The sequence below is a fragment of the Columba livia genome, chromosome 3 (assembly GCF_036013475.1).
Source record: "Columba livia isolate bColLiv1 breed racing homer chromosome 3, bColLiv1.pat.W.v2, whole genome shotgun sequence".
NCBI lineage: Eukaryota > Metazoa > Chordata > Aves > Columbiformes > Columbidae > Columba > Columba livia.
Window position 1 is genome coordinate 80,669,578 of NC_088604.1, and position 22,357 is coordinate 80,691,934.

The 22,357-nt window shown below is 40.0% G+C and overlaps 1 protein-coding gene across 5 annotated transcripts in view; it reads left to right on the plus strand.

The window, feature by feature from the left end:
* Positions 1–1,168: 1,168 nt before the first annotated feature.
* The window catches only part of CHRM3 (cholinergic receptor muscarinic 3), a 288,862-nt gene continuing 267,673 nt past the window's right edge, over positions 1,169–22,357 (plus strand). For 2 of the 5 annotated variants that reach the window (XM_065055297.1, XM_065055298.1), the window contains exon 1: positions 1,169–1,509. The gene's annotated coding sequence lies outside the window, so the exon portion shown is untranslated. Of the gene's footprint in view, positions 1,510–9,082; positions 17,204–18,252; positions 18,319–22,357 lie in introns of all 5 variants that reach the window. The other 3 variants (XM_065055296.1, XM_065055295.1, XM_065055294.1) reach the window with 3 other exon arrangements.

Below are 22,357 nucleotides of genomic sequence, written 5' to 3' on the forward strand. Positions count from 1 at the left end.
AGCAATGTGGGACACAAAAACAAGTGCTAAATTCTGAACTTTCTTTGTGTTGGATGATTTCAAGTTAAATTAATTAATACTTTATGAGAGAAGGAACATGGAATCGTGAGACACTTTATTTGCTGTGATGATTTATCATGTACATTTCATAGAATTACAGAATTCCAGGTTGGAAGGAACCACAGGGATCATCTGGTCCAACCTTTGTCAGCAAAAGCACAGTCTAGACAAGATAGCCCAGCACGCTGTCCAGCCACATCTTAAACGTCCAATGTTGGGGAATCCACCACTTCCCCAGGGAGATTATCCAGTGGCTCATTGTTCTCTTTGTGAAAAATTTCCCTCTCATGTCCGATCTGAGTCTCTTAAAATGCAGAAGATTTCCTACATTCTTCTGGCTCAACAAGGTTTTAATTATGCATAAGCATACTTTAATACATTAGTTGGCTTGCTGTGAGTTCATAGCATGCCCTGATTAGCTGAAAGGGGTGACTATTTTAAGCAGGTCTTTTGCAAGATTGCTAGAAATGAATCAATACTTTATTAATATATATTACGGAGCTGTATGATGATATGTGACTTGGTTGATGTTGTATGCCCCTTTAGGAGGCATACTTAATATGCAACGGAAAATTATTTACTTTCCACAAGCAAGACCACAATCTTCAAGCAATAGCTGCTCATCTGTCTCAATTAAAACAAATAGATTGAAAATAAATAAATAAATGAATGACTAGAAGAGGTCACCACAGACCTACGGAAGACTTCCCCACAAAATCTCATTTTCTGTGAGTCCTTGCTGCTTGGCAGGCGGTTTGGAAGGGCAGGGGATGGATTTCACAAATCTGTTTTGAACTCCCTTCACCCCGCGGCAGGGACGCGGGCAGACCCCCCGCCCGCGCACCGCCACCCCCCGCAGTGTCCCACCGGCTCAGGGACCCTGCGAGCCGCCGGGCCACCCGGCATCGCGCCTCGGAGGTGCCGCCCGGTGGCCGCAACTCGCCCTCTCCGCCGCCGCTGCCGCGCTCTCCGCCGGGCTCCCCGGGACCCCTCCGTGCCGTGCCGGGCCGGGCCGGGCCGAGCCGTGCCGGGGGCAACGGGAGGGAGGGGGGGCTGGGCCCCGTGAGGTCAGCGGCGGGCGGGCCAATGAGCGGAGGCGCGCGGCGCGGCGGGCGGCGGAGCCAGGGTGCCCCTCGTGCGGCGGCCGCATGGGGCGGGCGGCGGTGGCGGCGCGGGGCGGTCCGGCGGCGGGCGCGCGGCGAGGGGTCCCGGCGCGCCCCCGCCCACCCGGGGGGCGCGACTGAAGGAGGCGGCGCGGCTGCCCGGGCACAGGTGCGGCGGCGCGGGCGGGTGCGTGTGGAGCGCCCTCCTCCCGGCGGCGCTCGGCGGGGGATGTGCCGGCCGCCGGGGGCGCGCCGCCCGTGGGAAGCGCGCTCCTAACGCCACCTGGGCGCCGCGGGGAGCGCTCGGCGCGGAGCGGGCGGCGCGGAGTCGCCGGGAGCCGGGCAGGTAGGAAGGAAGAGAAACGCCGGTTCGGAAGGGTCTGAGAGGCTTTTGTCTGTTTTTTCTCTCCTGTGTGCGGGAGTGCCCGTGGCGGAGAGGGGCGTGCGGAGCCGGCAGCTCAGCGGGGCTCCCCACGGGGAAAGTTGCGGGGAGGGTCCCTACGGCGGGGCGGCTTGAGGAGCCGCGGGACACCCTGCCTCCGTGTCCGCCTGTGGCGGGGGGCTCCGGGCACCGCGACGGGGCTGCCCCCCTCCCCGCGGAGCTCGGAGGAGCGGCCGCTCCCGGGGGCTGTTGCGTCCCTTGAAGAGCGAGGCGAGGTGCCGGCCGCCTCACCGTGAGAGACCGTGGGCTCGCCTCTCCGGTGGGGCCGATGGGATCGGGGACGGCGGCCGCACCGCACGGTCGTCCCGTCCTGCCGTCCCGTTCTTCCGCGGCTCTCAGCGGGAGCCACGGGCACGGTTCGACGTGCCGCCGGCCACAGGGCTTGTCCTGCTGGGGCAGCGCGGGAGTGCGCAGCGGTGCGCGGCTTCCCCGGCCGGTCGGTGCCTCTGCAGCGTCCCCGCGCACTGTGCGCGGTGTCTTCTCCTTTCTGGATCAATGAGATTCCTCGGTGCTATACGAAGTGCGGGCTGTCGTGCAGTTTGGGAAGGCATCAGCGGGCAGGGTGTGTGCTGCCAGCGCACCCACAGGGGTGGCTGAAGCAGAGCTTTTTACTGAAAGCCAGAACTAACCGTATTCCCTTCGTTAAGTCTCAGGGCAGAGAAACATAAATGGGCTTATGTGGGGGGGGCTATCGAACTACTCGTGTAGGTTTTTTTTTACTAATTAACAGGCTTCTGTTTGTCTGGGATTACTTTTGGAAAAATGCAAATCCCAGCAAATATCTGTGCTGACCAAATATAGTAGTCGTCACAGGCAGAAGAACTGCAACTTCAGTATTGCTGACACACATCGAGAAACTTTTTAAAACAGCAAACAGTAGCCAAGATTTTTCCCAAGGAATATATTTTCCTTTGTTTACACCCTACGTTGACTGAAATGTTGTTATTTTTTGAATTACATACCTATATACTTCAAAGTCAGTGAATGATATGGTGATTTTATTTCGTGTGCTTCTGTATATTTAATCTGACAGTGTTTGGTTTGCTTACTTGTATTGGACCAGGACTGCAGTAGGTAATGCTGCTTCTTCCAGAGTGGAAGCCTCATTTGGTGGCTTTCAGAATGTGCCTCAGCATGGAAGCAAACTGGTAATTTGTACGGTAACAGTTCTCTGTGGCATGGAAGTATTGCAGGGTTTTCTGATGTCGTGTGTCCTAAAAAGTTTTCATGTTTTGCTCCTTATTTTTTTAAATTTTCATTTGTTTTTGTCAAAGTCCCATTATCACCAGAAAGTTTTACATGTACATTATTGCCTTGTAGAGCAATATGAAGGTTACATTTTCTAGTGCTGAATCTCTTTCAAAGTAATGTGCTTTTGATTCAGTGATGTGTGCATATTAACAGGGTAGCTTCAGCTTTACGGAATAAGAATCTGTTGACTTGAACAGAGACACTGAATACCATTCTCTTGGACTATTTCGGATGTAGCAGTTTTGCTGGTTTTTGGTAGCAAAGTACTGAAATACTCCAGGGGTAATCCAGTGTGAAATTCATCTGACTTGCTGCCAGCTATATCAAAACAGGTTGGGAGTTTTCTTCTCTTTTTCTACCAGCTGCACTTTGCCAGCAAACCCAGAACTTCGATTTTGTATCCTTTCATGTTTCATTCAAAAGAAATAGAATCTAGTTTATTACAGAAACTGTTGTGAGGTACAGATTTATGTCATTTTAAAGTATATGAATAGTAACTTTCAGTAAGAAGCTGATTGTATACTTTGTTTTATATATCTGTATATTGTCAAGTGCAATCCATTATTAGTTCTGTTACTGAAAGACATTTATTCTTACTCGTAGTAATATAGTCTGATCCAGCAATGTGTCAATAAATTTTTGGAGTAGTAATTTCACAAGCAGGTTTTCGTGGTGAAAACCAACCTTGACCATATGAAACATCAAAAACGCACTGCTCAGTGGTATCTTAAATTACAGTTCTAAGTATTAGTGTTAAGAATTAATATGTCTTGGTTAGTTTGTAAGCTGATCTAAAAAAATGTCACACTGATGACACTTTTCATTCCAAAGCTATAGTTACTGCTTTAACACTATCCAACCTTTCTTTCTTGCATTAGTATTTGGGTTTTAGTCTTAGTTCCATGAATGACTTCAGGATCAAATCCTGCCATCCTAAAGAAAAATATTGTGATGACTAAGGTGGAAATTTCTTCTGTGTAAATACTACGACATTGTGGGTCTTATGTTTGTACCTTCCCTCCTCCCTCTGTCTTGATTTTAGCAGACAGAAAGTATAAATGCATACTGTGTGTTGGCAATTACTGTGCTTACGCAGTGTTATGTGACTCAAAAAGAAAGGGGAAGGGCTGCAATAGGTGCTTGACACTAGAAGAAAGTTTGAAGTGATCTGGATGACCTTAATGAATGTGGTCCATTATCATATTATGTCTTGTTTGCCATTAAGAAGAGATTGTACTCTGGACAGATGTGGTGCTCTGAGGATGAGACAAAGTAGCTGTGAGGTATTTGAAGGCAATGAAAGCACTTGCTCAGTGCATGTAAATGCATGGTTGCTGAGTTTAGTACATAATATTATCGGACAGTTTACTAATATTATTAGTGTCCCTTACTGTAGTGGCAGCTTTTCATTTAATTAAGACATAAAATTAGGCTTTGAAGTAAGAAGCAGTATGGGTAAGAATATGTGGAGAAGGATACGCAATGCCATCTATGTCAGTATCCTTAGCTATATTTAAGTGCCTTGGTTTGTGGACATGTAACAGATGTTTAAATGGATCTGTGAGCTTGGAATGAAAACAAGGAGCCTGGTAACACCAAAAGTAGTCTGTTTTGCAAATTCATTCAACAGTGTTTCTACATCCCCTGTGACTTTGTTCTGTCGTTCTTAGATAGAAGAACATCAGTTCTGCTAGACCACACGGCTGCTGTAATGTGAAACTCTGACAGTTAGAGGTGCTGGGAGTGTGTCTGTCAACTACATCTCTAGATGCATAAACTGTGCCTCTCGGTCCATTCAGCAAGTAGTCTTGTAGAATATACACTGGGGTATGTTCCTGATGGTGTTGGAGTGTGAAACAGAATAAATTAATTTAGTATCAGCCTGGTGTGCCATATTTAGATTGGGACTTCATGCTCAGGAGTTATGTCTTATTTTTATTTTAAGAGAGGATAAGAGCATACTGCGACACTTTCTACTCCTTGTGACTTGGTTGAGTGAAATCAAAACACAACCTTCTGCATGCAAGCCTGGCTAGGAGATTCAGTGAGGGCAAGAAAAAACAGTTCTCCTGAATATAAATTGTTGAAATTACTGTGTGTAAAGCAGTACAGGATGGAAGATTAACCCTCTTGCCTACTCCGAGTATGTGGTTTCGTGCTGGAGGTATGAATTAGTGTAAAGTAATTACTTAAGTGAATTTCTTCATTAAGTATTTGCAAACTGAAGGCAAAGTCTTTTCCAAGGTTAAAAAACTTTTGGAAAAACATAAACAAAAGATGTAGTTTGTATTACAAATGATAAATATTCAGTTGCTGAAATGAGAGGTAGGGGCAGTTTGATACTTCTCTAAATGAATCTTGATGGAGACAGTTACAGAGAAATATTTAATAATACAGCTACAGTATGGATTATGGGAAAGTGTTTTCCTGGATATGATTTGAAAATGCAGCCACTTGTAAATGTCACTGCCTTCCCTCCTCTTTTCTCTGCTTTCATTCTGAAGTTGGAATAAACAAACCTCTAACTGTTCAGTTTAGAAAACTTTCCTGCAAGCAGACTCAGCGTTTTTGCTCATTTAGCCAGATGCAATACAGCAGTGTAGCCACAGTATCGCAGAGCTCTGCGCAGACCAACCATCTGATAATTTGCCTGGTCTCTGTTGTGAGCATTTTGCCTGATATTGATTTCCAGGAGGTGGTGACTGCTCTGCTAGTTTCTTGTTGTTGTCTGGGTAGTGAACATGATTGGGTGATTCAGGATTGTCCAGTTACATTCAACAGCTGATGGAATTGTTCTCAATAATGAGTATTTCTGATTTTTTTTTTTTCTCCACCCTCCCTTCCTCCCCCCTCGCCCCAGTGTGATGACATGTAAGGATAATCTCCTAGTGTGTGTAGATGATAATCTGTCTTTCTGCATTCCCAGTATATCCTCATGGAAAAAGATTAATCGTGACATGCAAATGCTTCTAATACAGGAAGTCAGAGGTTTTCCTCTTATTTATAAATTCACAGAGGATTGAGAAATCTGTGCGGAACAGTATTAAAAAAATATGCTTGGAATTTCTGTGACATACCTCTGTTGATATGCCACACTTCTGTTAAAGAAAATGATGTAATCTCAATGCCTGTGGTTTACTGAGGTGTTCTGTGCAACGCTGTTTGCCTGCTTAGCTCTGGCTGTGTTCATGACTGCCATTCTGTCCATTGCTACCTTACTTGACAGCATTAAGTGTACTGGAGCCAGATGCTGAGGGGATGTGTAGGCCTTAGAGTTCCATGTGAGATGTAAAGGGACCTCTTTCCAGGTCAAGTCTACAGAGTTGTGACAACACACATTGTCCTGCAACTTCCTTACTTCTGCTTGTCCTTCTTCTAAGCAGGAGAAGGCTCCTCTAGCATTTAGGATTAACAGTTTTCAGGAAATCTTGCCAACCTTCCTGCATGAAGGTCTGAGGTATCATCTGTAGCATCTAAAGGAAATATACCTGAGAACCTTGAAGGGAAAAAATGCTATATATCGTCCACAAGGATTTATGAAATAGCTCTGAGGGGCAATCTGTCACTAGCCTACTTCTCTGTCATTTCATTATGAAATAAGTAAATTTATTAATAATGTTGGTTTCTAGTAGCAGGAGAAAAAACATTATTAAGGTGGTCAAATTATACTTTTAAAGGTTATACTATACACATAGTGAAGAAACAAAGCATTCACTTCCTTCAGCCTTTCATTATAACCAGTTACATAGAGCCACAGTATTCTTCATCGGATTGCAATAGCAAGTCTAAAAAAACAATGAAAATTCTCTCTAAAACCTTAAATAACTTGAAGAAAGTACTGGGCTGCAACAAAGCCAAATAATTTGGTGAGATAATAGCAGTCTTAGTGTAGAATATTAATTACCTCTTTTGGTTTCATGCAACCTGAAAACCACTTATCTGCTCCATGGCTATTACTCAGGAACAAGAGCCAGTAGGTCATTATCTTGAAGTGACATACTTGCATTCACTAAAAATGCAAAAGAAAGGTCTCTGCAAAACACTGAAAGAACAGTGTCGAATCAGTAGAGAAAAGTATCGAATTACCCTTCCTTAATGTAGAGGAGCTTGTCCCACAGGGTGCCATTATGTATGAAAGCTGACACATCCTTGTGCTCTCCTAGGACTTCCTGAAGCCGCAGAGGCCGGGTCCATCTCAGGGTATTAAGACAGCAACATTCATGCTGCACATACCGAAGCATGAAATATCCATTATGTGTATAAAATTTGATGACATGAATGACTTGGTTTTATAGCTGCAAGCTCCATTGTGATCACCTATGCAAAATCTTACTGCTTTTTTTGGCCAGAAGCCTTTTAGCACTCTCCCATGTTTCTCTAGTAAAAATTAATAGTACTAATTGCCACTTCTTTTACCATTAATTTCTGAATCAACATGAAGTATTGCTATAGCAACAAATCCTTTCAAACTTCACTGCAGACAATTAGTAGGAGAATTCAATCTCAATATGTAACAAGCACAATAGTAAGAACTACTGAAAGGATTAAGAAACTTTCTTTTAAAAAGAAGGGGAGTAATGCAAGCACTCAAAACTGTCATGGAAGAACAGAACTTGAACATTTTCGGAATTACATTTTTATTAATTATCTCTAGTTGCTGTTCAAAGGTGCATACTTGCTTCTAACAAAATAATTACAGCACATTGTGTCTCCTCAGAGAAAAAATACATCACCTTGTGGAACACTCTGCAGATTTTTATCTCTGATAACGATGTTTCACCAAAAATTGCTGCAGCTTCTCTCAAGGGATGGCTCTTCCTCAGCCCTGACGGTGGATGTGTGGGAAAACCCTAAGCAGGTTTCAGGATTAGCCGGACATCAAACAATCTTAAGTATATGAAGTCAGAACTAAATAGTGCTTTATCTCTACTTTTTCACCAGCTGAAGCATCCTTCTCTCTTGATAACAGGCAAACAAGGGAAGTTATCCATATATACACACATGAAAATCAGGAGGCATAAGGGGTGTGGAAGTGCCCAGTACCTGAGGAACAGTGCAATGTAATGGAACTGTCTTGGACTGCAAGTCCATGATTACTGTTACTGTCTGTGATAGATTTTTGAGGTAGTGAAAGCTCATACATTTTTACGGGGAGCAAAGTTTCTGAGGATGTTGGTTGCAGTGGAAGAAGGCTGTGTGAGAAGAGAGCATAAGGACAGCTGGAGAGCAAGGAAACTGTAAATTAAGGAAATGAAGATAATAGTGAAAGAAGTAATGCTTGTAGGAGAGAAGTCTGAAGGGAGTATCCCAGGGGTCTGTGACTTTTGCATATATACAGGACAGAGAAAAGAAGGGTAAGCATAAAAGACCCAGAAAAATGGAACAACAGGACTTCAGGTACTGAGTGAAGAACATGCCTGTGGCAGGTTCCTGGGGAAGAAGAGTGGCTGTGTGGACTCTTGCATCACCTCGTGCAGTGGGTGGCTTCTTCATAATGGTGCTTCACTGGATGTCAAGGCTGGGTCTTCTGTATATTTTTAAAGTATGTTTCCTTATATGTAGTGCCCCTGCCATGCACCTGACTTCTCTGATTCCCCCAACCAGACTGTTAACCTTGCAAGTAATAATTGCTAGAAGGCAAATATTGAAAATGCAATTGCATACAAGGCCAGAGGTCTGCAGCTTGCTCTTGTCAGAACACCTCTTCTTGGAGAGCCCTCTGAAGCCCTTTGTGTAACATCAAAGTTACCATTTTCAAACAGTCAAAGCTTGAAATCTCTCTTCAAGTTGTGTCTCTTGGTTGTTCCTTTTACTGGCATAGTCATCTGACTTTTTTAGCTGGGAAATCTTAAAGAAAATTCTGTAATAAAAGCTAAGACACCATTACAAAACCTGATAGTTAAGAAATGCTGAGTGTGTTTTACTTCCAGGATACTTGGAAGACAAATAATCCCTGGAATATTTTTGTATATAAACATCTTTCTAAAATACCTGTTGCAGAAACCATCTCCCAGTAAATGGAGAATGAGCAAAGTCACTTTGACAAAGTGTCCCTTAAGGAGGACTGGGAAAACAAACAAACAAAAAAAGCCGAAACCAAAAAACTGAGAGTCCCATCTTGGGTCTGGAGCCCCTGCAGTAAATTCAAGGAGATTTAAATCTAGTAAGGAGGCTTGGTGCAGGATAGAGTTGTTTATTTCAAATTTCTTTGTATTCTTTTTTCTAGTTATTGTTTTGTATAACATTGTCTTGGATTTCCTGTGGAAAGAGACGGAAGAGTTCACCCTTAAGAGAAAATATAGATTTTTCTCTGGAAGACAGAAGGAGATGATCTCTAGTGTTTGGATGCAGCCTTAAAAAAGCTAACACAGAATGACTTTAGAATGAATGCTGTTGAAAAGAAGATCTACATTGAAACAGACAGTTGAATGGGCTAACCTTCAAGTGAGCATGGAAGAGAAGCTTACAGCACCACAACTCTAGGGGTAAAGGATTGTGCTGGAGAAAATAGTTGCTAAAAATAATGCTGTACAATGCAAAGGGAGCTAATATAAATAGAAAAGCAATGAGAATAATTTGTAGCTCCATTTCTGGAAACTGCAGTTCCGTAGCTGCTGGCTAGTGATGACGTGGTGGGCAGATGTATTGGTTTGCCTTTTCCTTGGTCTTAAACTGCAGTGTCATAAAGGAGAATATCAACAAAACTGAAGACAGTGTTTGACTTTCCTGTTGACAGACAGTCATGGGTATGTGCCTTGGATTGTCAGATTTTTCCTTTTCATTCATACATGTAGTTTTCACTCAAAAAAGCATAATGCCTACTAAAATTTCTAAATAAAAATATGACTATTACTTTTCCTCCCATTCCTCCCATGTCTATTAAAAAAATTGAGTAGTTTTGTGAAAGGAAGTACGTGGAAGATACAGATACTTGTGAAGATCAACTTCACTTTTTGGAAGAAGCAGACGTTGTTTATACTGTTCACTACTGAGTCAGTAATTTTCACTCTCACTCAACTCAATGAAAACTGTGTTTGTTTGCCAAAGGGAGTGCTAAAGAGGCAAGAATGTGCAAGCAAGATTGCAAAAAGGTTTATAAAAATAGCAGAAGATTTGTTAATCCTTGAAAAATTGTAGGAGATTAAAAAAAAAAAAAAGCAAGTTCAATATACAGAAACCTTTCAGTTAGTCTTTAAAGCCTGTGTAAGATGTGATCGCTTTCTGCTGCAGTCTGTCTAGAAATTTCTGATTTTCTTCTACAATTATATTAGCTTGAATGATTCCAGCTAGAGCTGGATTTCATGGATAAAGCTTAGGCTAAGTTACAAACTTCTGTGAATAAGGACACAAAACTGTTGTGTTTGTCTTTCTTTAATGCCCAAACTCTTTGGGAACTGATGAGGTTTTGTGCTGATATCAAAGTTTTAGATTCATACTCAGCTATCAAACATACCATATGTTTATTTTACTAGTAAAAGTTCATTATTCATTCAAATCTAATTTTTGTTACCGTGATTCTGAAGGTTGTATTTTATATGAGCTATGTTTCTTGTAAGTGATCCATCATTAAAAGCACATTCTACAAGCTGCAAAGAAGAGAGTTTTATAGCTATTTACCTTTACATCCAGTTTGGGGAAAAGAAATGTTGTTTGTCATATTCACTTCTACATTCAGTGTGATGTGTTGCCCTCTGTGAATATAATACTGAAGTGGAATAGACAGCATGATTCTTACTAGTGTATATTAGACTGCTCCCTGCCTCCTCCCCAAATAACAATATTAAGTTGTAAAATGAAAATCATGATTCTGGAAAGACTTTCTCTTCAGGAATGCTAAGCAAGCATGTATTTAGTTTTGTAGATTTGTACTAAACACTTCCTTGAATTAGGTTGAAAAAAAGGAATATATGACGCTCAGCCACTCTTTTAAGTAGGTGCATCTTGAGTCTACCATCCAGAAATGTGACTCAGTAAATAAGTACTCGGGAGTGCAGAACCTTTGTGTAGTGTTGTATGCTGAAGCTTCTCAGGGCACTTGTCAGAAAATCTAATGCTGATGTAAACTGCAAGGAGCAGCTCTTGAATTATGGGTATGGCAAAATCAAACTTCTAAATTCTTGAAACGGAAGAATGAGGATTACGTGACTCTTGTAGGCTGACGCAACAACCAGGAGATCCATTAAGGTCCAGGATATAGCTGAAGATGTTGAGGCCTAAAACAGCAGATATGATCTCTGGTGAACTTAATTTGAAAGAAAATAATACACAAAAAAGTACATATATTATATTTTATTTCCCACAATGATAGCACACGTGCACTTTTCTAACTTGCTGTCATATTTGCAAGGACGTGGAGTTTGAAAGATAAATATGATCAGAAATGTTGTTTTCAAGAAAATATTGAAGTTGAAAACTTTTGTGAAAAAGTTGTAACATTCTGATTACTTTGTGATTTACCTAAGTGTCTAATATCTAGCAACCTGCCAATATTAGCATGCATATCTTCTCCTTCTGGTATCAGTCTGAAACTTTCTGTGGTACAGTGAGTCATATGGACGACCAGGATCTTTCTCCGTGTCAGATCTCATCCACTTAGTTCACTTGATATGTTGGTTGGTTTGTTTGTTTGTAGGAATAAGGCATTCAGTTTATAACAGCTGTACAGTTCTGCTTCTCTCAAATCTCATTGTAGTTACTGTTTTTATAGCTGTTATGGAGAACAAAGGTTCCTTTAAAAACAAAACAAAACCTCATCCTTTTGTTTTTATAAGGTGGAATAATTTCCTTGATATGGCTTATGTAATGGGATGGGTCAGAATTTATTTGCACTGTGAATTGATTTATATGACAAGAACAGTTGAATACTGAGAATGCTTGTGTTGGAGCCAGTTGTGGTTATATGACTTGCATGACTTTGATCTGGCTTTCTCTATTGCAGTTGGAATCAAGCATTACAATGTCATAAGTAGAGTGTTTCTGAATCTTAACTTTGGACATACTGAAAAAAATGGATTTCAAGATTATTCCTTTCAGTTATTCAGAATTTTTTGTTAACCATGTGTTTGAAACTGTGGTGGTGTTTGGTGTTTTATTAAAAATAAATTTTTATGGCCTTTCACTGACTTTTTCGATTGGTAATGCTGCTGCTTCTGATCTCAATGTATACAAATTCAGGGCTTTGTGGATTCATTGGCAATTGGGTTGAATCTACAATGTTAGATTATTAAATTTCTGCATGGATCGTGGAAAGTCTTGCGTTGAACTCATGGCCAGTTCCAGCTTAGTATCAGCAGTTTAGCGAATGCAAGATATTTATCATACTTTTTTTGACAGAAATCCTAAAAAGAAAGATTTTTGTAAGAAATCTGAGACTTCTAGTTGTTAAGGTGGTAGGTTATGCTTGAACCTGAACGTGTATACTGGAAAACTTTAGTACTGACTCCTTCCCTTCACCCCCCCAAAACTCTGATGCCTAGTGTCTTGAATTATTAATGATTAAAAGCAATGAATAGATGCAGCAAAGCTTCACTCATCATGCTTGGCTAGCTCATTTGGAAGGTTAAACCTAAGAAGGAAAACATTAAGAGAAAGTACTATAGAAGTATTAATAAATCTGATGGTTGTATGTGTACACCATCTGATTGCATTTCTATCTTACTTTAAGATGTGGGGTGACACCTATCACTGTTAAACTACAGGTTGTGGGGTGTTTTTTTTTTTTTGTTTTGGACAGATTGACACTTCAGCTTGTATTTCATTTTCTTTTTCTTTCCTTTTTTTAAGCTTGGACAATTAAAACTATAGGTTTCTTTCTCATTTTTACTTTTATATTTTCTTTATAACATTTTTCTGAGTTTTCCAGTAGCAGTGGTTTAAAAATGTTCCCATTTTATTCTCCCAAAGATAATAAACTCTCCTTGCTAAAATGAAACACAAATGTGAGTTCTAGAAATACATGGCCAGTCAGTCTCATATTGGCCAACAATATGCGTGGAGTGTACGTGTGCAAAACATACTTCAAGGTCTGTCCTAATCAACTTAAGCAAAATAAATTGAAACAAATAGCCCTGAACTATTTGCAGCAGTTAAATTATATTAATTTAAATGAGATTAAAACTATAATATGTGTAGCCATTTTCATGTGCAGATAAGCTTAAGCAATATTCTTCCTCTGATTCTAGTTCAGGCCAGAACCCTTCATTTGAGGATTATTATTTCCTTTTTAAATTAAATTCCTGTTCTCCCCCCCCTTTTTTTTTTTTTTTTTTTTTTCCCCCCTCCCTTCTCTGCCCTCTGCTCTATATTTTTTCCAAATATTCTTGTTTCTATGTTATTTACAAATTTGGTTCTGATGCAGTGTTTCATATATATATATTTAGACTTTTAGTTGTCAAAATCGTGGAACTGGAACAAACATTCTAAATAGCTAACTAAGCACAAAATCATAAGAATGGATGTTGTTATCCACAGCCTCAGGTAGGAATTTTTGGTTTTGATTATGCTTGTTAATAGACCTCTAGTGTATAAAAAAACCATGAATCATTGAGGAAACTTGGGTGAAATGGCACACATGGAATGCAGTTGAAGTTCTACAGATTAAAACCCAATTGTATTGTGCGTCTGAAGGTAAGAAAGTTGTATTTGGAATCAGCTTGTAAGAGTGAAATGTCCTTGATATAGTATTGCTGTAATAGGAATGGGATTAATTATGGATTTGTGTTGGTTTGGCGTTTTTTGTTTTCAGCTAAATTTGGCTAGAGACAATGCTGACTGAAAGCTGAATAGTATATAGAACAAAAAAAATGAGCATCTAGTGACTTTTATCAGTTCAGTAGATTTCAATGTCTTTAACTTAGTGTTTCAGTGAGACTAGTTGCTAGATGGCATTATTTAAGATCTTTATCTTGCTGCTAAGTCCTTACTACTTTCCACTTGAGCCATTACTATGGATGTCAGTGAGATATCATGTAAATATGTTAAAATGGCTTCAGTGGTAATGTAGTGCAGAATGCTTTAAAATAAATGTATGTTAAAGCTTTGCACAGTCAACTATATGTAGCAAAATAGAGTAGTTGTTAATCGGCTGAATTTTGTGTTAATTGATGATCATCTAAAGTTAACTGAAATTTCTGATTCAGGCAAAGAAAAAGTCATTAAAATATGAAAGTTATTCATAAGTCCATACTGTCACTGTAAGATATAGAGTTGAATGTGCACAGTATGTTTGACTGAAAGGCTAGGTTTACTTTTGTAATTGCAAATATGGAGTGCAAACAGCTGTAAAAGTGATACTTGCAACACTTTATCCCAAAGAGCTTAATGCAGAGAAATGTGGGCTGGTGGCTGGGTGGTTATAAATTAGCCACATCCCACATTGCCAGTACTTGTGTCAATTTGTAGCTCCGCTAAAGTCATCTTCAGCTTTGCACAGAACACCTACAGTGTGCACTCAGTTTCTGCCAGCCCTGACAAATTTAAATACCTGTAGCTGAAGCTTTTTATACCCCTTGGGGGAAAATAAATAGTATAAAAAGGCACTATGTGAGAGCATGTGTACCAGTAGCTTTGTTTACCTTTTGCATACCCTTGGTGTCCTACACTTCTGCATTCCTTTTGTAATGTCTGTTGATACTTCTGAGATGAAAGTTACTGCAAATGTCAGCTGAGTGTTGCAATTCCCATATTGGAAAAGCAAGTGGGCAAGTATTGAGTTGTGAATTCTCAGGTTGATATTTAGAAGTTTTGACTGCCAATACCATATTTCATGACTTCCTTGAAATTTTTGTAATGAGAGTTGAGCTTAAATGTGCAAAATTTCATACGCTACAAAGCAACTCTATTTCGTAATAAGTTCAGTACAGAAACCTCAGAGAAATAACTCTGGATTGTGGAATTTATTTACTCTTCTTCAAAGCCTGTAAAAATTAGTCAACTAGCTACAGTAACAGATGGACACAATACTGTCTAATTTTCACTGAGTTAGTGCTATGGGACTTCCCCCTTGCTGTTCCTACTAATCCTCTCTGTTTAGTTAAAAGTCAGAGAAAGGAGACGAGGACACTTATCTGACCGCAGAGACAGGCTGGCCACCCAAGACAGTTTAAAGCTTATAATAAGTCTAGTCAATGGGGAGGAACTGGGGAAGTTTATGTTTCTGTCATTCATTGATTTGAAGTGGCCCTTCTTTAAAACTTTGGCATTACCACTATGCCTTGAAAATCTAGATAGATATTTTCAGTTTCCACGAGACATTAGAAGTTGTCTGAGAGTGAGGGACTGGGAGCCAAGAGGCAATGGCAGACATGAGATTATGGGAAGTGATGTTGAAATAGTTCACTAGCATGTGTTACTGGCTTGAACCCGTGTAAGCATTCATACAGGCACCTCTCAATGAGGGAGGAATGTCAAGATTTGTCTCCTGGAAGTGTTTTTATATAATCTTAACATGACTCCATCATGTGGACTTGACAGAGTTATGTTAATGGTTGGACTCAAAGATCTTAAAGGTCTTTTCCAATCAAAATGATTCTATGGTAGAACACAGCTGTATCTCAATAAGCTTGTGAGTTTGCAAACCGCAGGTTACTAATGAACCATTTATGCAAACAGTTTCATTTTTTTGCCATCTGAAAATGGAGCTGCTAATCTGCTTCAACAAAAAACCCACTCACTCCCGCACAAATATTTGCTTTATTCTGTGCCAGTTAGTTACATGGGACATTGACCGTGAGTTGGGTCAAGTCATGATGCTTTTCTGGGTGTTCAGCTAGAGGAAGTAGTTTGGAAGTGGGTTTCCAGTTTCCCAGCCACCTGTTAAAGCTTGTTTCCTTAAGCTGTCTGTTATTTTTGAGGTTACAGTATATTTTTTGCTAAACTGTAAGGCTGTAGTAGTCAAAGATTTCCCCAAGCTGGGGTGATGAAAAATCCTTCAATGACAAATTTAAGTACTGCTATGTGTCAGCGTAGCTGGTGTTTCACTGTTAATGTGAATGGCAATGAGAACCATAAATATGTCACAGGAGAGAAGAGAGAAAAAAATGAGTAGGTGTGGGTGATTGTGGACTATGGCATTTGGGAGTTCTTGAACAGGGGAGGAAAGACAGAATTAGGAATATTGGAAGACTTTCTTTATACAAAGACATGGTACTTCAAATCACAGGTCAGAAGTTAAATATTCTCTCCTTCACAGTCAGGGATAGTACATTAGCAGGCAGTTTTCTAGCTCATATTGATCATAGTCACAGGGCAGTTTTGAATTAGGTAGATTTGCCTGTGCTCTTCTGACCAATAGCTGTTGCTGTAATCAGGGTGGAAAGAATTCCTCCATATGCTCAGACAAGTTGAGTCCATTTTTTTGTGTTTGAGTCTGCTCTGTGCAAAAGGGATTCCTGAGCTTGGTCTCAGTTGCAGACCACTTCACCAGAAGCGCAGTAGTCTGGAAAGCCAGCAGAAAGGGTGAGAACATGGACAGCAATTGCCAGATCATCACAGTCCATTAATTTTTGCCTTAATTATACTTTGGCCCATGATTAATATAGGTCTTTGCTGCCTGGTCACATTGTAGATCATGTTGAATATTGTACAATGACAAGTACAACTCCTCTGAGTCCTTTTGACTCCATGCCTCAAACAATCATTGTTTAAACAGGGTAAGGAAACTGTTTATTTTAAAAATGTTTCCAAGAAGTCCTAATCCCCTTTTGGGGTAAATGGAAGAGTTTCTGCTATGAGATTACTTTTAACTGTAGAAAGCAGTCAGGTTCAATACTGAAAAGGAAACAGAAAAGATAATTTAAGAGCTGTTCTGCTTTCTTGGCAAGTAAAGTTACAAAATTTCTTTGGATTGGGGAGATTTGCTCTTTAGTACAAGGACTGGGTGAAATGTCTTCACAGGTCGAGAGATGCAAAAAAATGTGTTCTCAGGAGAAGACTTTGGACCAGGGGTGCTTAGAGTCAGCCTAGCTCAATGCCTCCACATCTGCAAAACTCATCACTGGATGAGAAGGGGGAAATCATTAGCTTAGGATGGATCATTCATTCACTATACAAGGTAGCATCACATGCTTTGTTCTAAGGAGTTTTAAACATTGTTGTGGTCATTTCCCTGGAGGCTGCTCCAAATGTCCAGTTCTTCTGATCTGCATTGCCTGCTGGTTATGGTTACACATTGTGTAACCAGCTACCATCTGCCTGAACAAGAACTGCAGCCTTTTTGTCACATCCTGCTTCCTCCCTCAGCAGCATCCCTCTTTCTATCCTGATTGCAAGTCAGGTGTTTTCTTTCTCCACATTTCATATCCCATGGTATATCTCCAATGGGAGGATCCAGTGCCTGTGTCTCATGAAGGTAAGAGTTGTATGTGAGTGACTTGGGAGATGGCTGGCCTGTAGTTGTGCCCTCTGCTGTCACCACACAGGTCCTTGAGCCAGCCCTCCAAGCATCATGCTTTGTCCTGAGGTTTTCAGGGGAGCTGCAGTTACCGCTGCTTTGCCTGAAACTGTTTGTCTGTAAAATGTAGAAATCTTGGAGCTACCTCCAGGGTAGCTGAGCTGTTTCTGCAGAAAGGGAAGGAGCACAGCTGGGACTGACAGTCTCTGCATACCTGGTTCCTGTCCATCATTCAAATCCTTTTGAAAACGCCCTTCCAAGGAAAACATTACAGTTTCAAATGTGGTTCTTGGGAAGTCAGAAATGTATGCTTGAACCCACAGGCTCAATTCCCTGCAGCCTCTGAGGATACCATTCAGCCTGAGTGACAACTGTGAACCCTGTGCGTGGGCTTTTCTTTCAAACCTGTCTGTATTTACATGCCTTTTCCTAGTTGGTTGAGCATAACGTATTTGTTTGACAGAAGATTATTCAGTGTGCTATCTGTTTTGCCAGGAAAAAAAAAAAAGTGAACAATAGTAACTCAGGTTGAGTCCCACAAAGTTAATTAAATCTGTTGGCTTCATAGTTTTATTTAAAAGACAAAGATTTATACTTCTGAACTTCTTGTATGTTTATATAAGAAACACTGTGAGAGTCTTAAAAGCTGAGTCACTTCAAGACATAAAGAAAATTCTTTGCTGACAAAAATCACAGCAAAAAAATAAAAAATTAAAAAAGCGCACAGCAACCTGTCATATGTAATCTTAGTAGTGGTTATATTTTTGGGAGTTCTTTGTTTACTGGCACCTTCTTTCAGGAGTAATGACTAAATACATGAATGTATGTAAGTACAGTTCTACAATCCCTACTTCTTGTTCCAGGATTGCGGTATTCTGGCATAAATGGTGATTGCTCTTCTCTTCAGTTTTAATTATGTGTACATAGATGTCGTATGTGTTCAGAAGCTCAAAATTCCCTTCTTGTTGTCACATGCAGTTATATGAAGAGGTTTTTTTTTCTCACAGGACCAGATGGTAGCTTTCTTGCAATGATGAGCAAGTGGGAGTAGGAGGAAAAGAGCTCTTTTCACAGTAAGTCCTACATAATTACATTTAAAATGAAGAAATGAGTCAAGGCTAAGTTGTCTGGGCATATATGCATACTTATAGGTTAATATAGGTACAGTAGTTTCATTTATTAGATAATTTTCTTAGTCTTTTTATATATGTGTTTGCAAGAATATGAAAACTGCATTATCAATAATTACTTTCTATCAATAGGGCAAAAAAGTGACAACAGAAAGCTCTCCCTGCTGTACCTGATTCCATTTACAAAGTACTTGAATAATTTGACCACAGAAGCTGTTCCACTTTCTCATCTACATATATTCTTCATTGCCTTGATATCTCAGGGAATTTTGTTCTTGTGTGGAAGTAAACAGAAGTGTTCCGTCTTCGCTATTTTAAGCAACAAGTGGAAACTTTCATGGGTGAAACAAAACAGTTGAAATGTAAACTGAAACAGCTTTCAAGTTGAAGTTCAGTTTTGGGGTTGTAAACTACTTTTGTAAGACTTCACTATGGCTTCATTGCTTCTTTTGAATATGAGTATGATTGCAAAACACTGTTAGTGTTTCCCTGAGTTAACAGGAGGGGGTGAATGCTTGTCTGAGAAGACTGGGGAGCTAGAAAACTTCACTCTTTCATTCAAAGTCTCTGGCTTCTGTGTTGGGAACCAAATAGTGAGAAAAACATTTGGCTAAAAATTATAACTGCCTACTGTGTTTTGCCTCATCTTTCCTTCACCTGCTTTTTGGTCTGTTCTAGATGCTTTGTACATCTGGAGTCTAGAAAAACTGTGGTTTCATCCAAACCTCTCTTTAGGTGTTATTATGTTCTAAACTTATCCTGCTGTTTATCCTTTCTCAAGTTTTTGCAGGATGTTGGCTTTTTACCCACTGTCAAAATATAAACACTGACTACTGGTATGCCTCTTCTCAACTCCTGCTTTTGATTTGCATTTAACTGAAGATAAGGTGCTTGCAATTGCATGTCAGGTTTGGTATGCTGCTTTACCACAGAGATAACAGCCAACTAGAGATACTTATCAGTGGTAGGAGAGTCGTAAAACAATCGTACAAAGCTCATAATGATCCCTATTTGTCACTTTGGATACTACTGAATAACCTTTTCTGGGCTGCCAGTGTAGAGCTGTGAGAAGCTGAACATCCTTTTGATCATCATGTGCTTCACTGAGATGAATGAAGCTGGAACCGATTCATATGTTGTGCCCAGTCCGTTCCCAGAAGCATGCTCAAAGAAAATGTGCTGAATTCTACCACTATAAGAGCAAATAGGAGTTAATGAACTCACCTTTATAGAAACAGGGTCCAGTTAAATTTATTATGTTGGACTGAAATTTCTTCCTGATACCTACATAAAAAAAACTTAAGAGGAAAAAGCTAATGGCTCTTACTGTCCAGGTGTATGACCATTGTTAGTGAAGCTCCAGCTTCTTAAGTCTTTTAGGTCTGCAGCATCTGTTCAAGAACCGAGATGGAGTGTTAGGGCATCTGGTTTGGTCCTGGGGGTTTGGTGCAGTACTGACACCCATGAATGGTGATTTCCATAAAGATGGGTGTACACTGCTCAGTTTTCTTTCACTCAAATACCTGCCTAATGCAAACTATGTTTTCTTGTTGCCCTGCCAAAGGTTATGTCTCTGACATCTGAGAATTTTACACCTATTTGCATGGTGTGAAGTACCTAGCTTATTTTTACTGTACAATGTTTTGCATAGTTATGCTTCATCAGTGTATGAATTTGTTAAACATGGAATACTATGAAAGCATTCAAGCTTTCATATATCTGAAAAAATGCTAGTTTTAAAATAATTCACAGGTGAGATATTTTGAAGTCAGTGAGGTACTTCTGTCCAAATTACATATGCTGTTATTTTTCTTCTTAAGACCAGATGAAACATTAGAAAAGAGCTTGAGATCATTCCTCAATAATTCCTCAGTTGTACACATCTCTCTTGTTCTATTATTCTGTAGTTACATTGATAGTTATTTTGCTAGAAAATATTTTTACTTTACATGAGTACCATTGTTATTCCTCCTTGGCTGTGGTAGATTATTTTGGTTTGTTCTAGTAAAAGCATAAACAAAGTTTACATCACCTTAAGGTAATCTTTTCAGAACTGCTCTTTTCCTTAATTATATATATGCCCATTAATAGAAATATGAATCTACTTCTTTTGAGAAAAGAGAGACTTTTTAATATTTTGGAAAAATATATCAGAAAATAATTCAAGATTTATTTTTTGAAATTTATTCTTTTATCTTAATGGATTAATTTTATGTGGAATAATAGACCATTATGCCAGTTTTAGATATTCATGGGAAAACTTGAAAATACTGATTAAAAACTGAGCCTTCAACTAAGTCTATGGCCAACATCTAGAACTACCTCCAAAGGTGCTTTTTTATCAAAAGATAGCAGGTTAGTTTGATTTGCTTGAAATGGTGTTGAGATTTAGTGCTCTTAGAAGTAATTTTGCATTGATTCTTTTGATTTATGGATGATCTTTAAAAGATACATTTAGGAGACGTTTAATTCATTGGATGGAAGGGAAATAAGATCTTTTCAGGTTTTGCTTGTTTGCTTAGTGCCTGCAATTGTGTTCATGGTCTAATACATGTCTAGTCAGGTTTCTTGGTCTGAAAGACTTCTTGGAATAAATGAAATTTATAACTTAATCTGAAATTTTGTAGAGGAAGAAATATGCATCCTTAATCAGGAAAAATTGAAATGAATGAGGTCTGTTTAGTTGAGATTGACATTTCAGTCTTTGTGTGAATAATTGTGGCGTATTATGAGAGCTGCTGCTCTGTCTCCCATACTGGTTTTTATCATGGCAGTTGTTAGCATGTGTTGTTTCCTGGCTTGTTCAGAAATCAAAGCTGACCCAGAGTAAAATTTGTCTGCCATTTTCTGAAAACGGCTAAATTTTCAAAAGTTGTTGTAGTTCTTGTTTATTTGACCTTTGAATTCGTTCTGGAGGCTAATTCAACTGCAAGTAGTTCAGTTAGTCTGCTCTGTGCCTATGTAGAGTACTTAAGGCACTCTAATGGAAAGGCTGCAAGTTAAGGGGCTCAGCTTTCAGCCATGGAGGGGTGCAGACCCCCTACTCTCCCTCCACATATTCAAAGGAACAGTAACATTAAAATAATTCTGCTTTATGCTGCTAATTTCACTCTCTAGGGAAAGACTGTATGCAATAGAAGAAATGAGCACTGAAGTGCAGCTCAGACAGAACTCAGGAATCTCTAATGAAACTTATAACTTGCTTGTTAAGTGACAGAGGCCAAAAATGTCTTGATACTCTAATATTTCCACCACTGTACAAGGAAAAGTGAAAGAATATGTGGAAGGCTGTATACCCACCAGTACTACATGGTTTGGTAAGGGAGGAATAAAAAAACCAATGTTGTCTGCAGTGAATGAGTGTGAACTGGAGGGAAAATAAAAGCATAAGGACACTTTCTGATTTGTTGGTCTTTCTCTGTAAAATGAAGGAGAGCATTTCTTCCCTTGCCTCTGCCTGTCTTACCAAAGCTTTAGGTGGCCACAGTCACCTCTGAGATTTCTGGCAGCCTGGTAAGGGGTTAAAAAGAGCTCTCTGAGGCTGGTGCTGGGACGTCAGCCCGGACTGCGCAGCCAAGAAGGGAAGGAAGGTCATGCAAAGGGAAACTATGTGAGGAGCCTGAGGATCACATCACCTGCTTGAGGAGGAAAAACATAAGATCAGTGCTGTGTAACATCCTGAAATGTTGAAAGCAGTTCCTTGGCTGGGAGGTAAAATTCACCTGTGCTGAAGGGAGGGCAGCAGAAGCAGCACGACTGTCGCAGTCCTTTGTTGGGAAGGGAGAGAGCAGCTTCTCTTCCTTGCTTCCAGGACAGGTTATGCGTTATTTCTGGTGAGTCCTAATACAAAATGCGTAAGCAGTCCTGGAAGCAAAGAATGGGAGTTGGGAATGTGCTCTTCACTTCACTGCACTAACTGCATTATCAATAAAGCATATGCTAAATGGGTTAAGCATAGGCTGTCATCTCAAAAGTAGTTCTT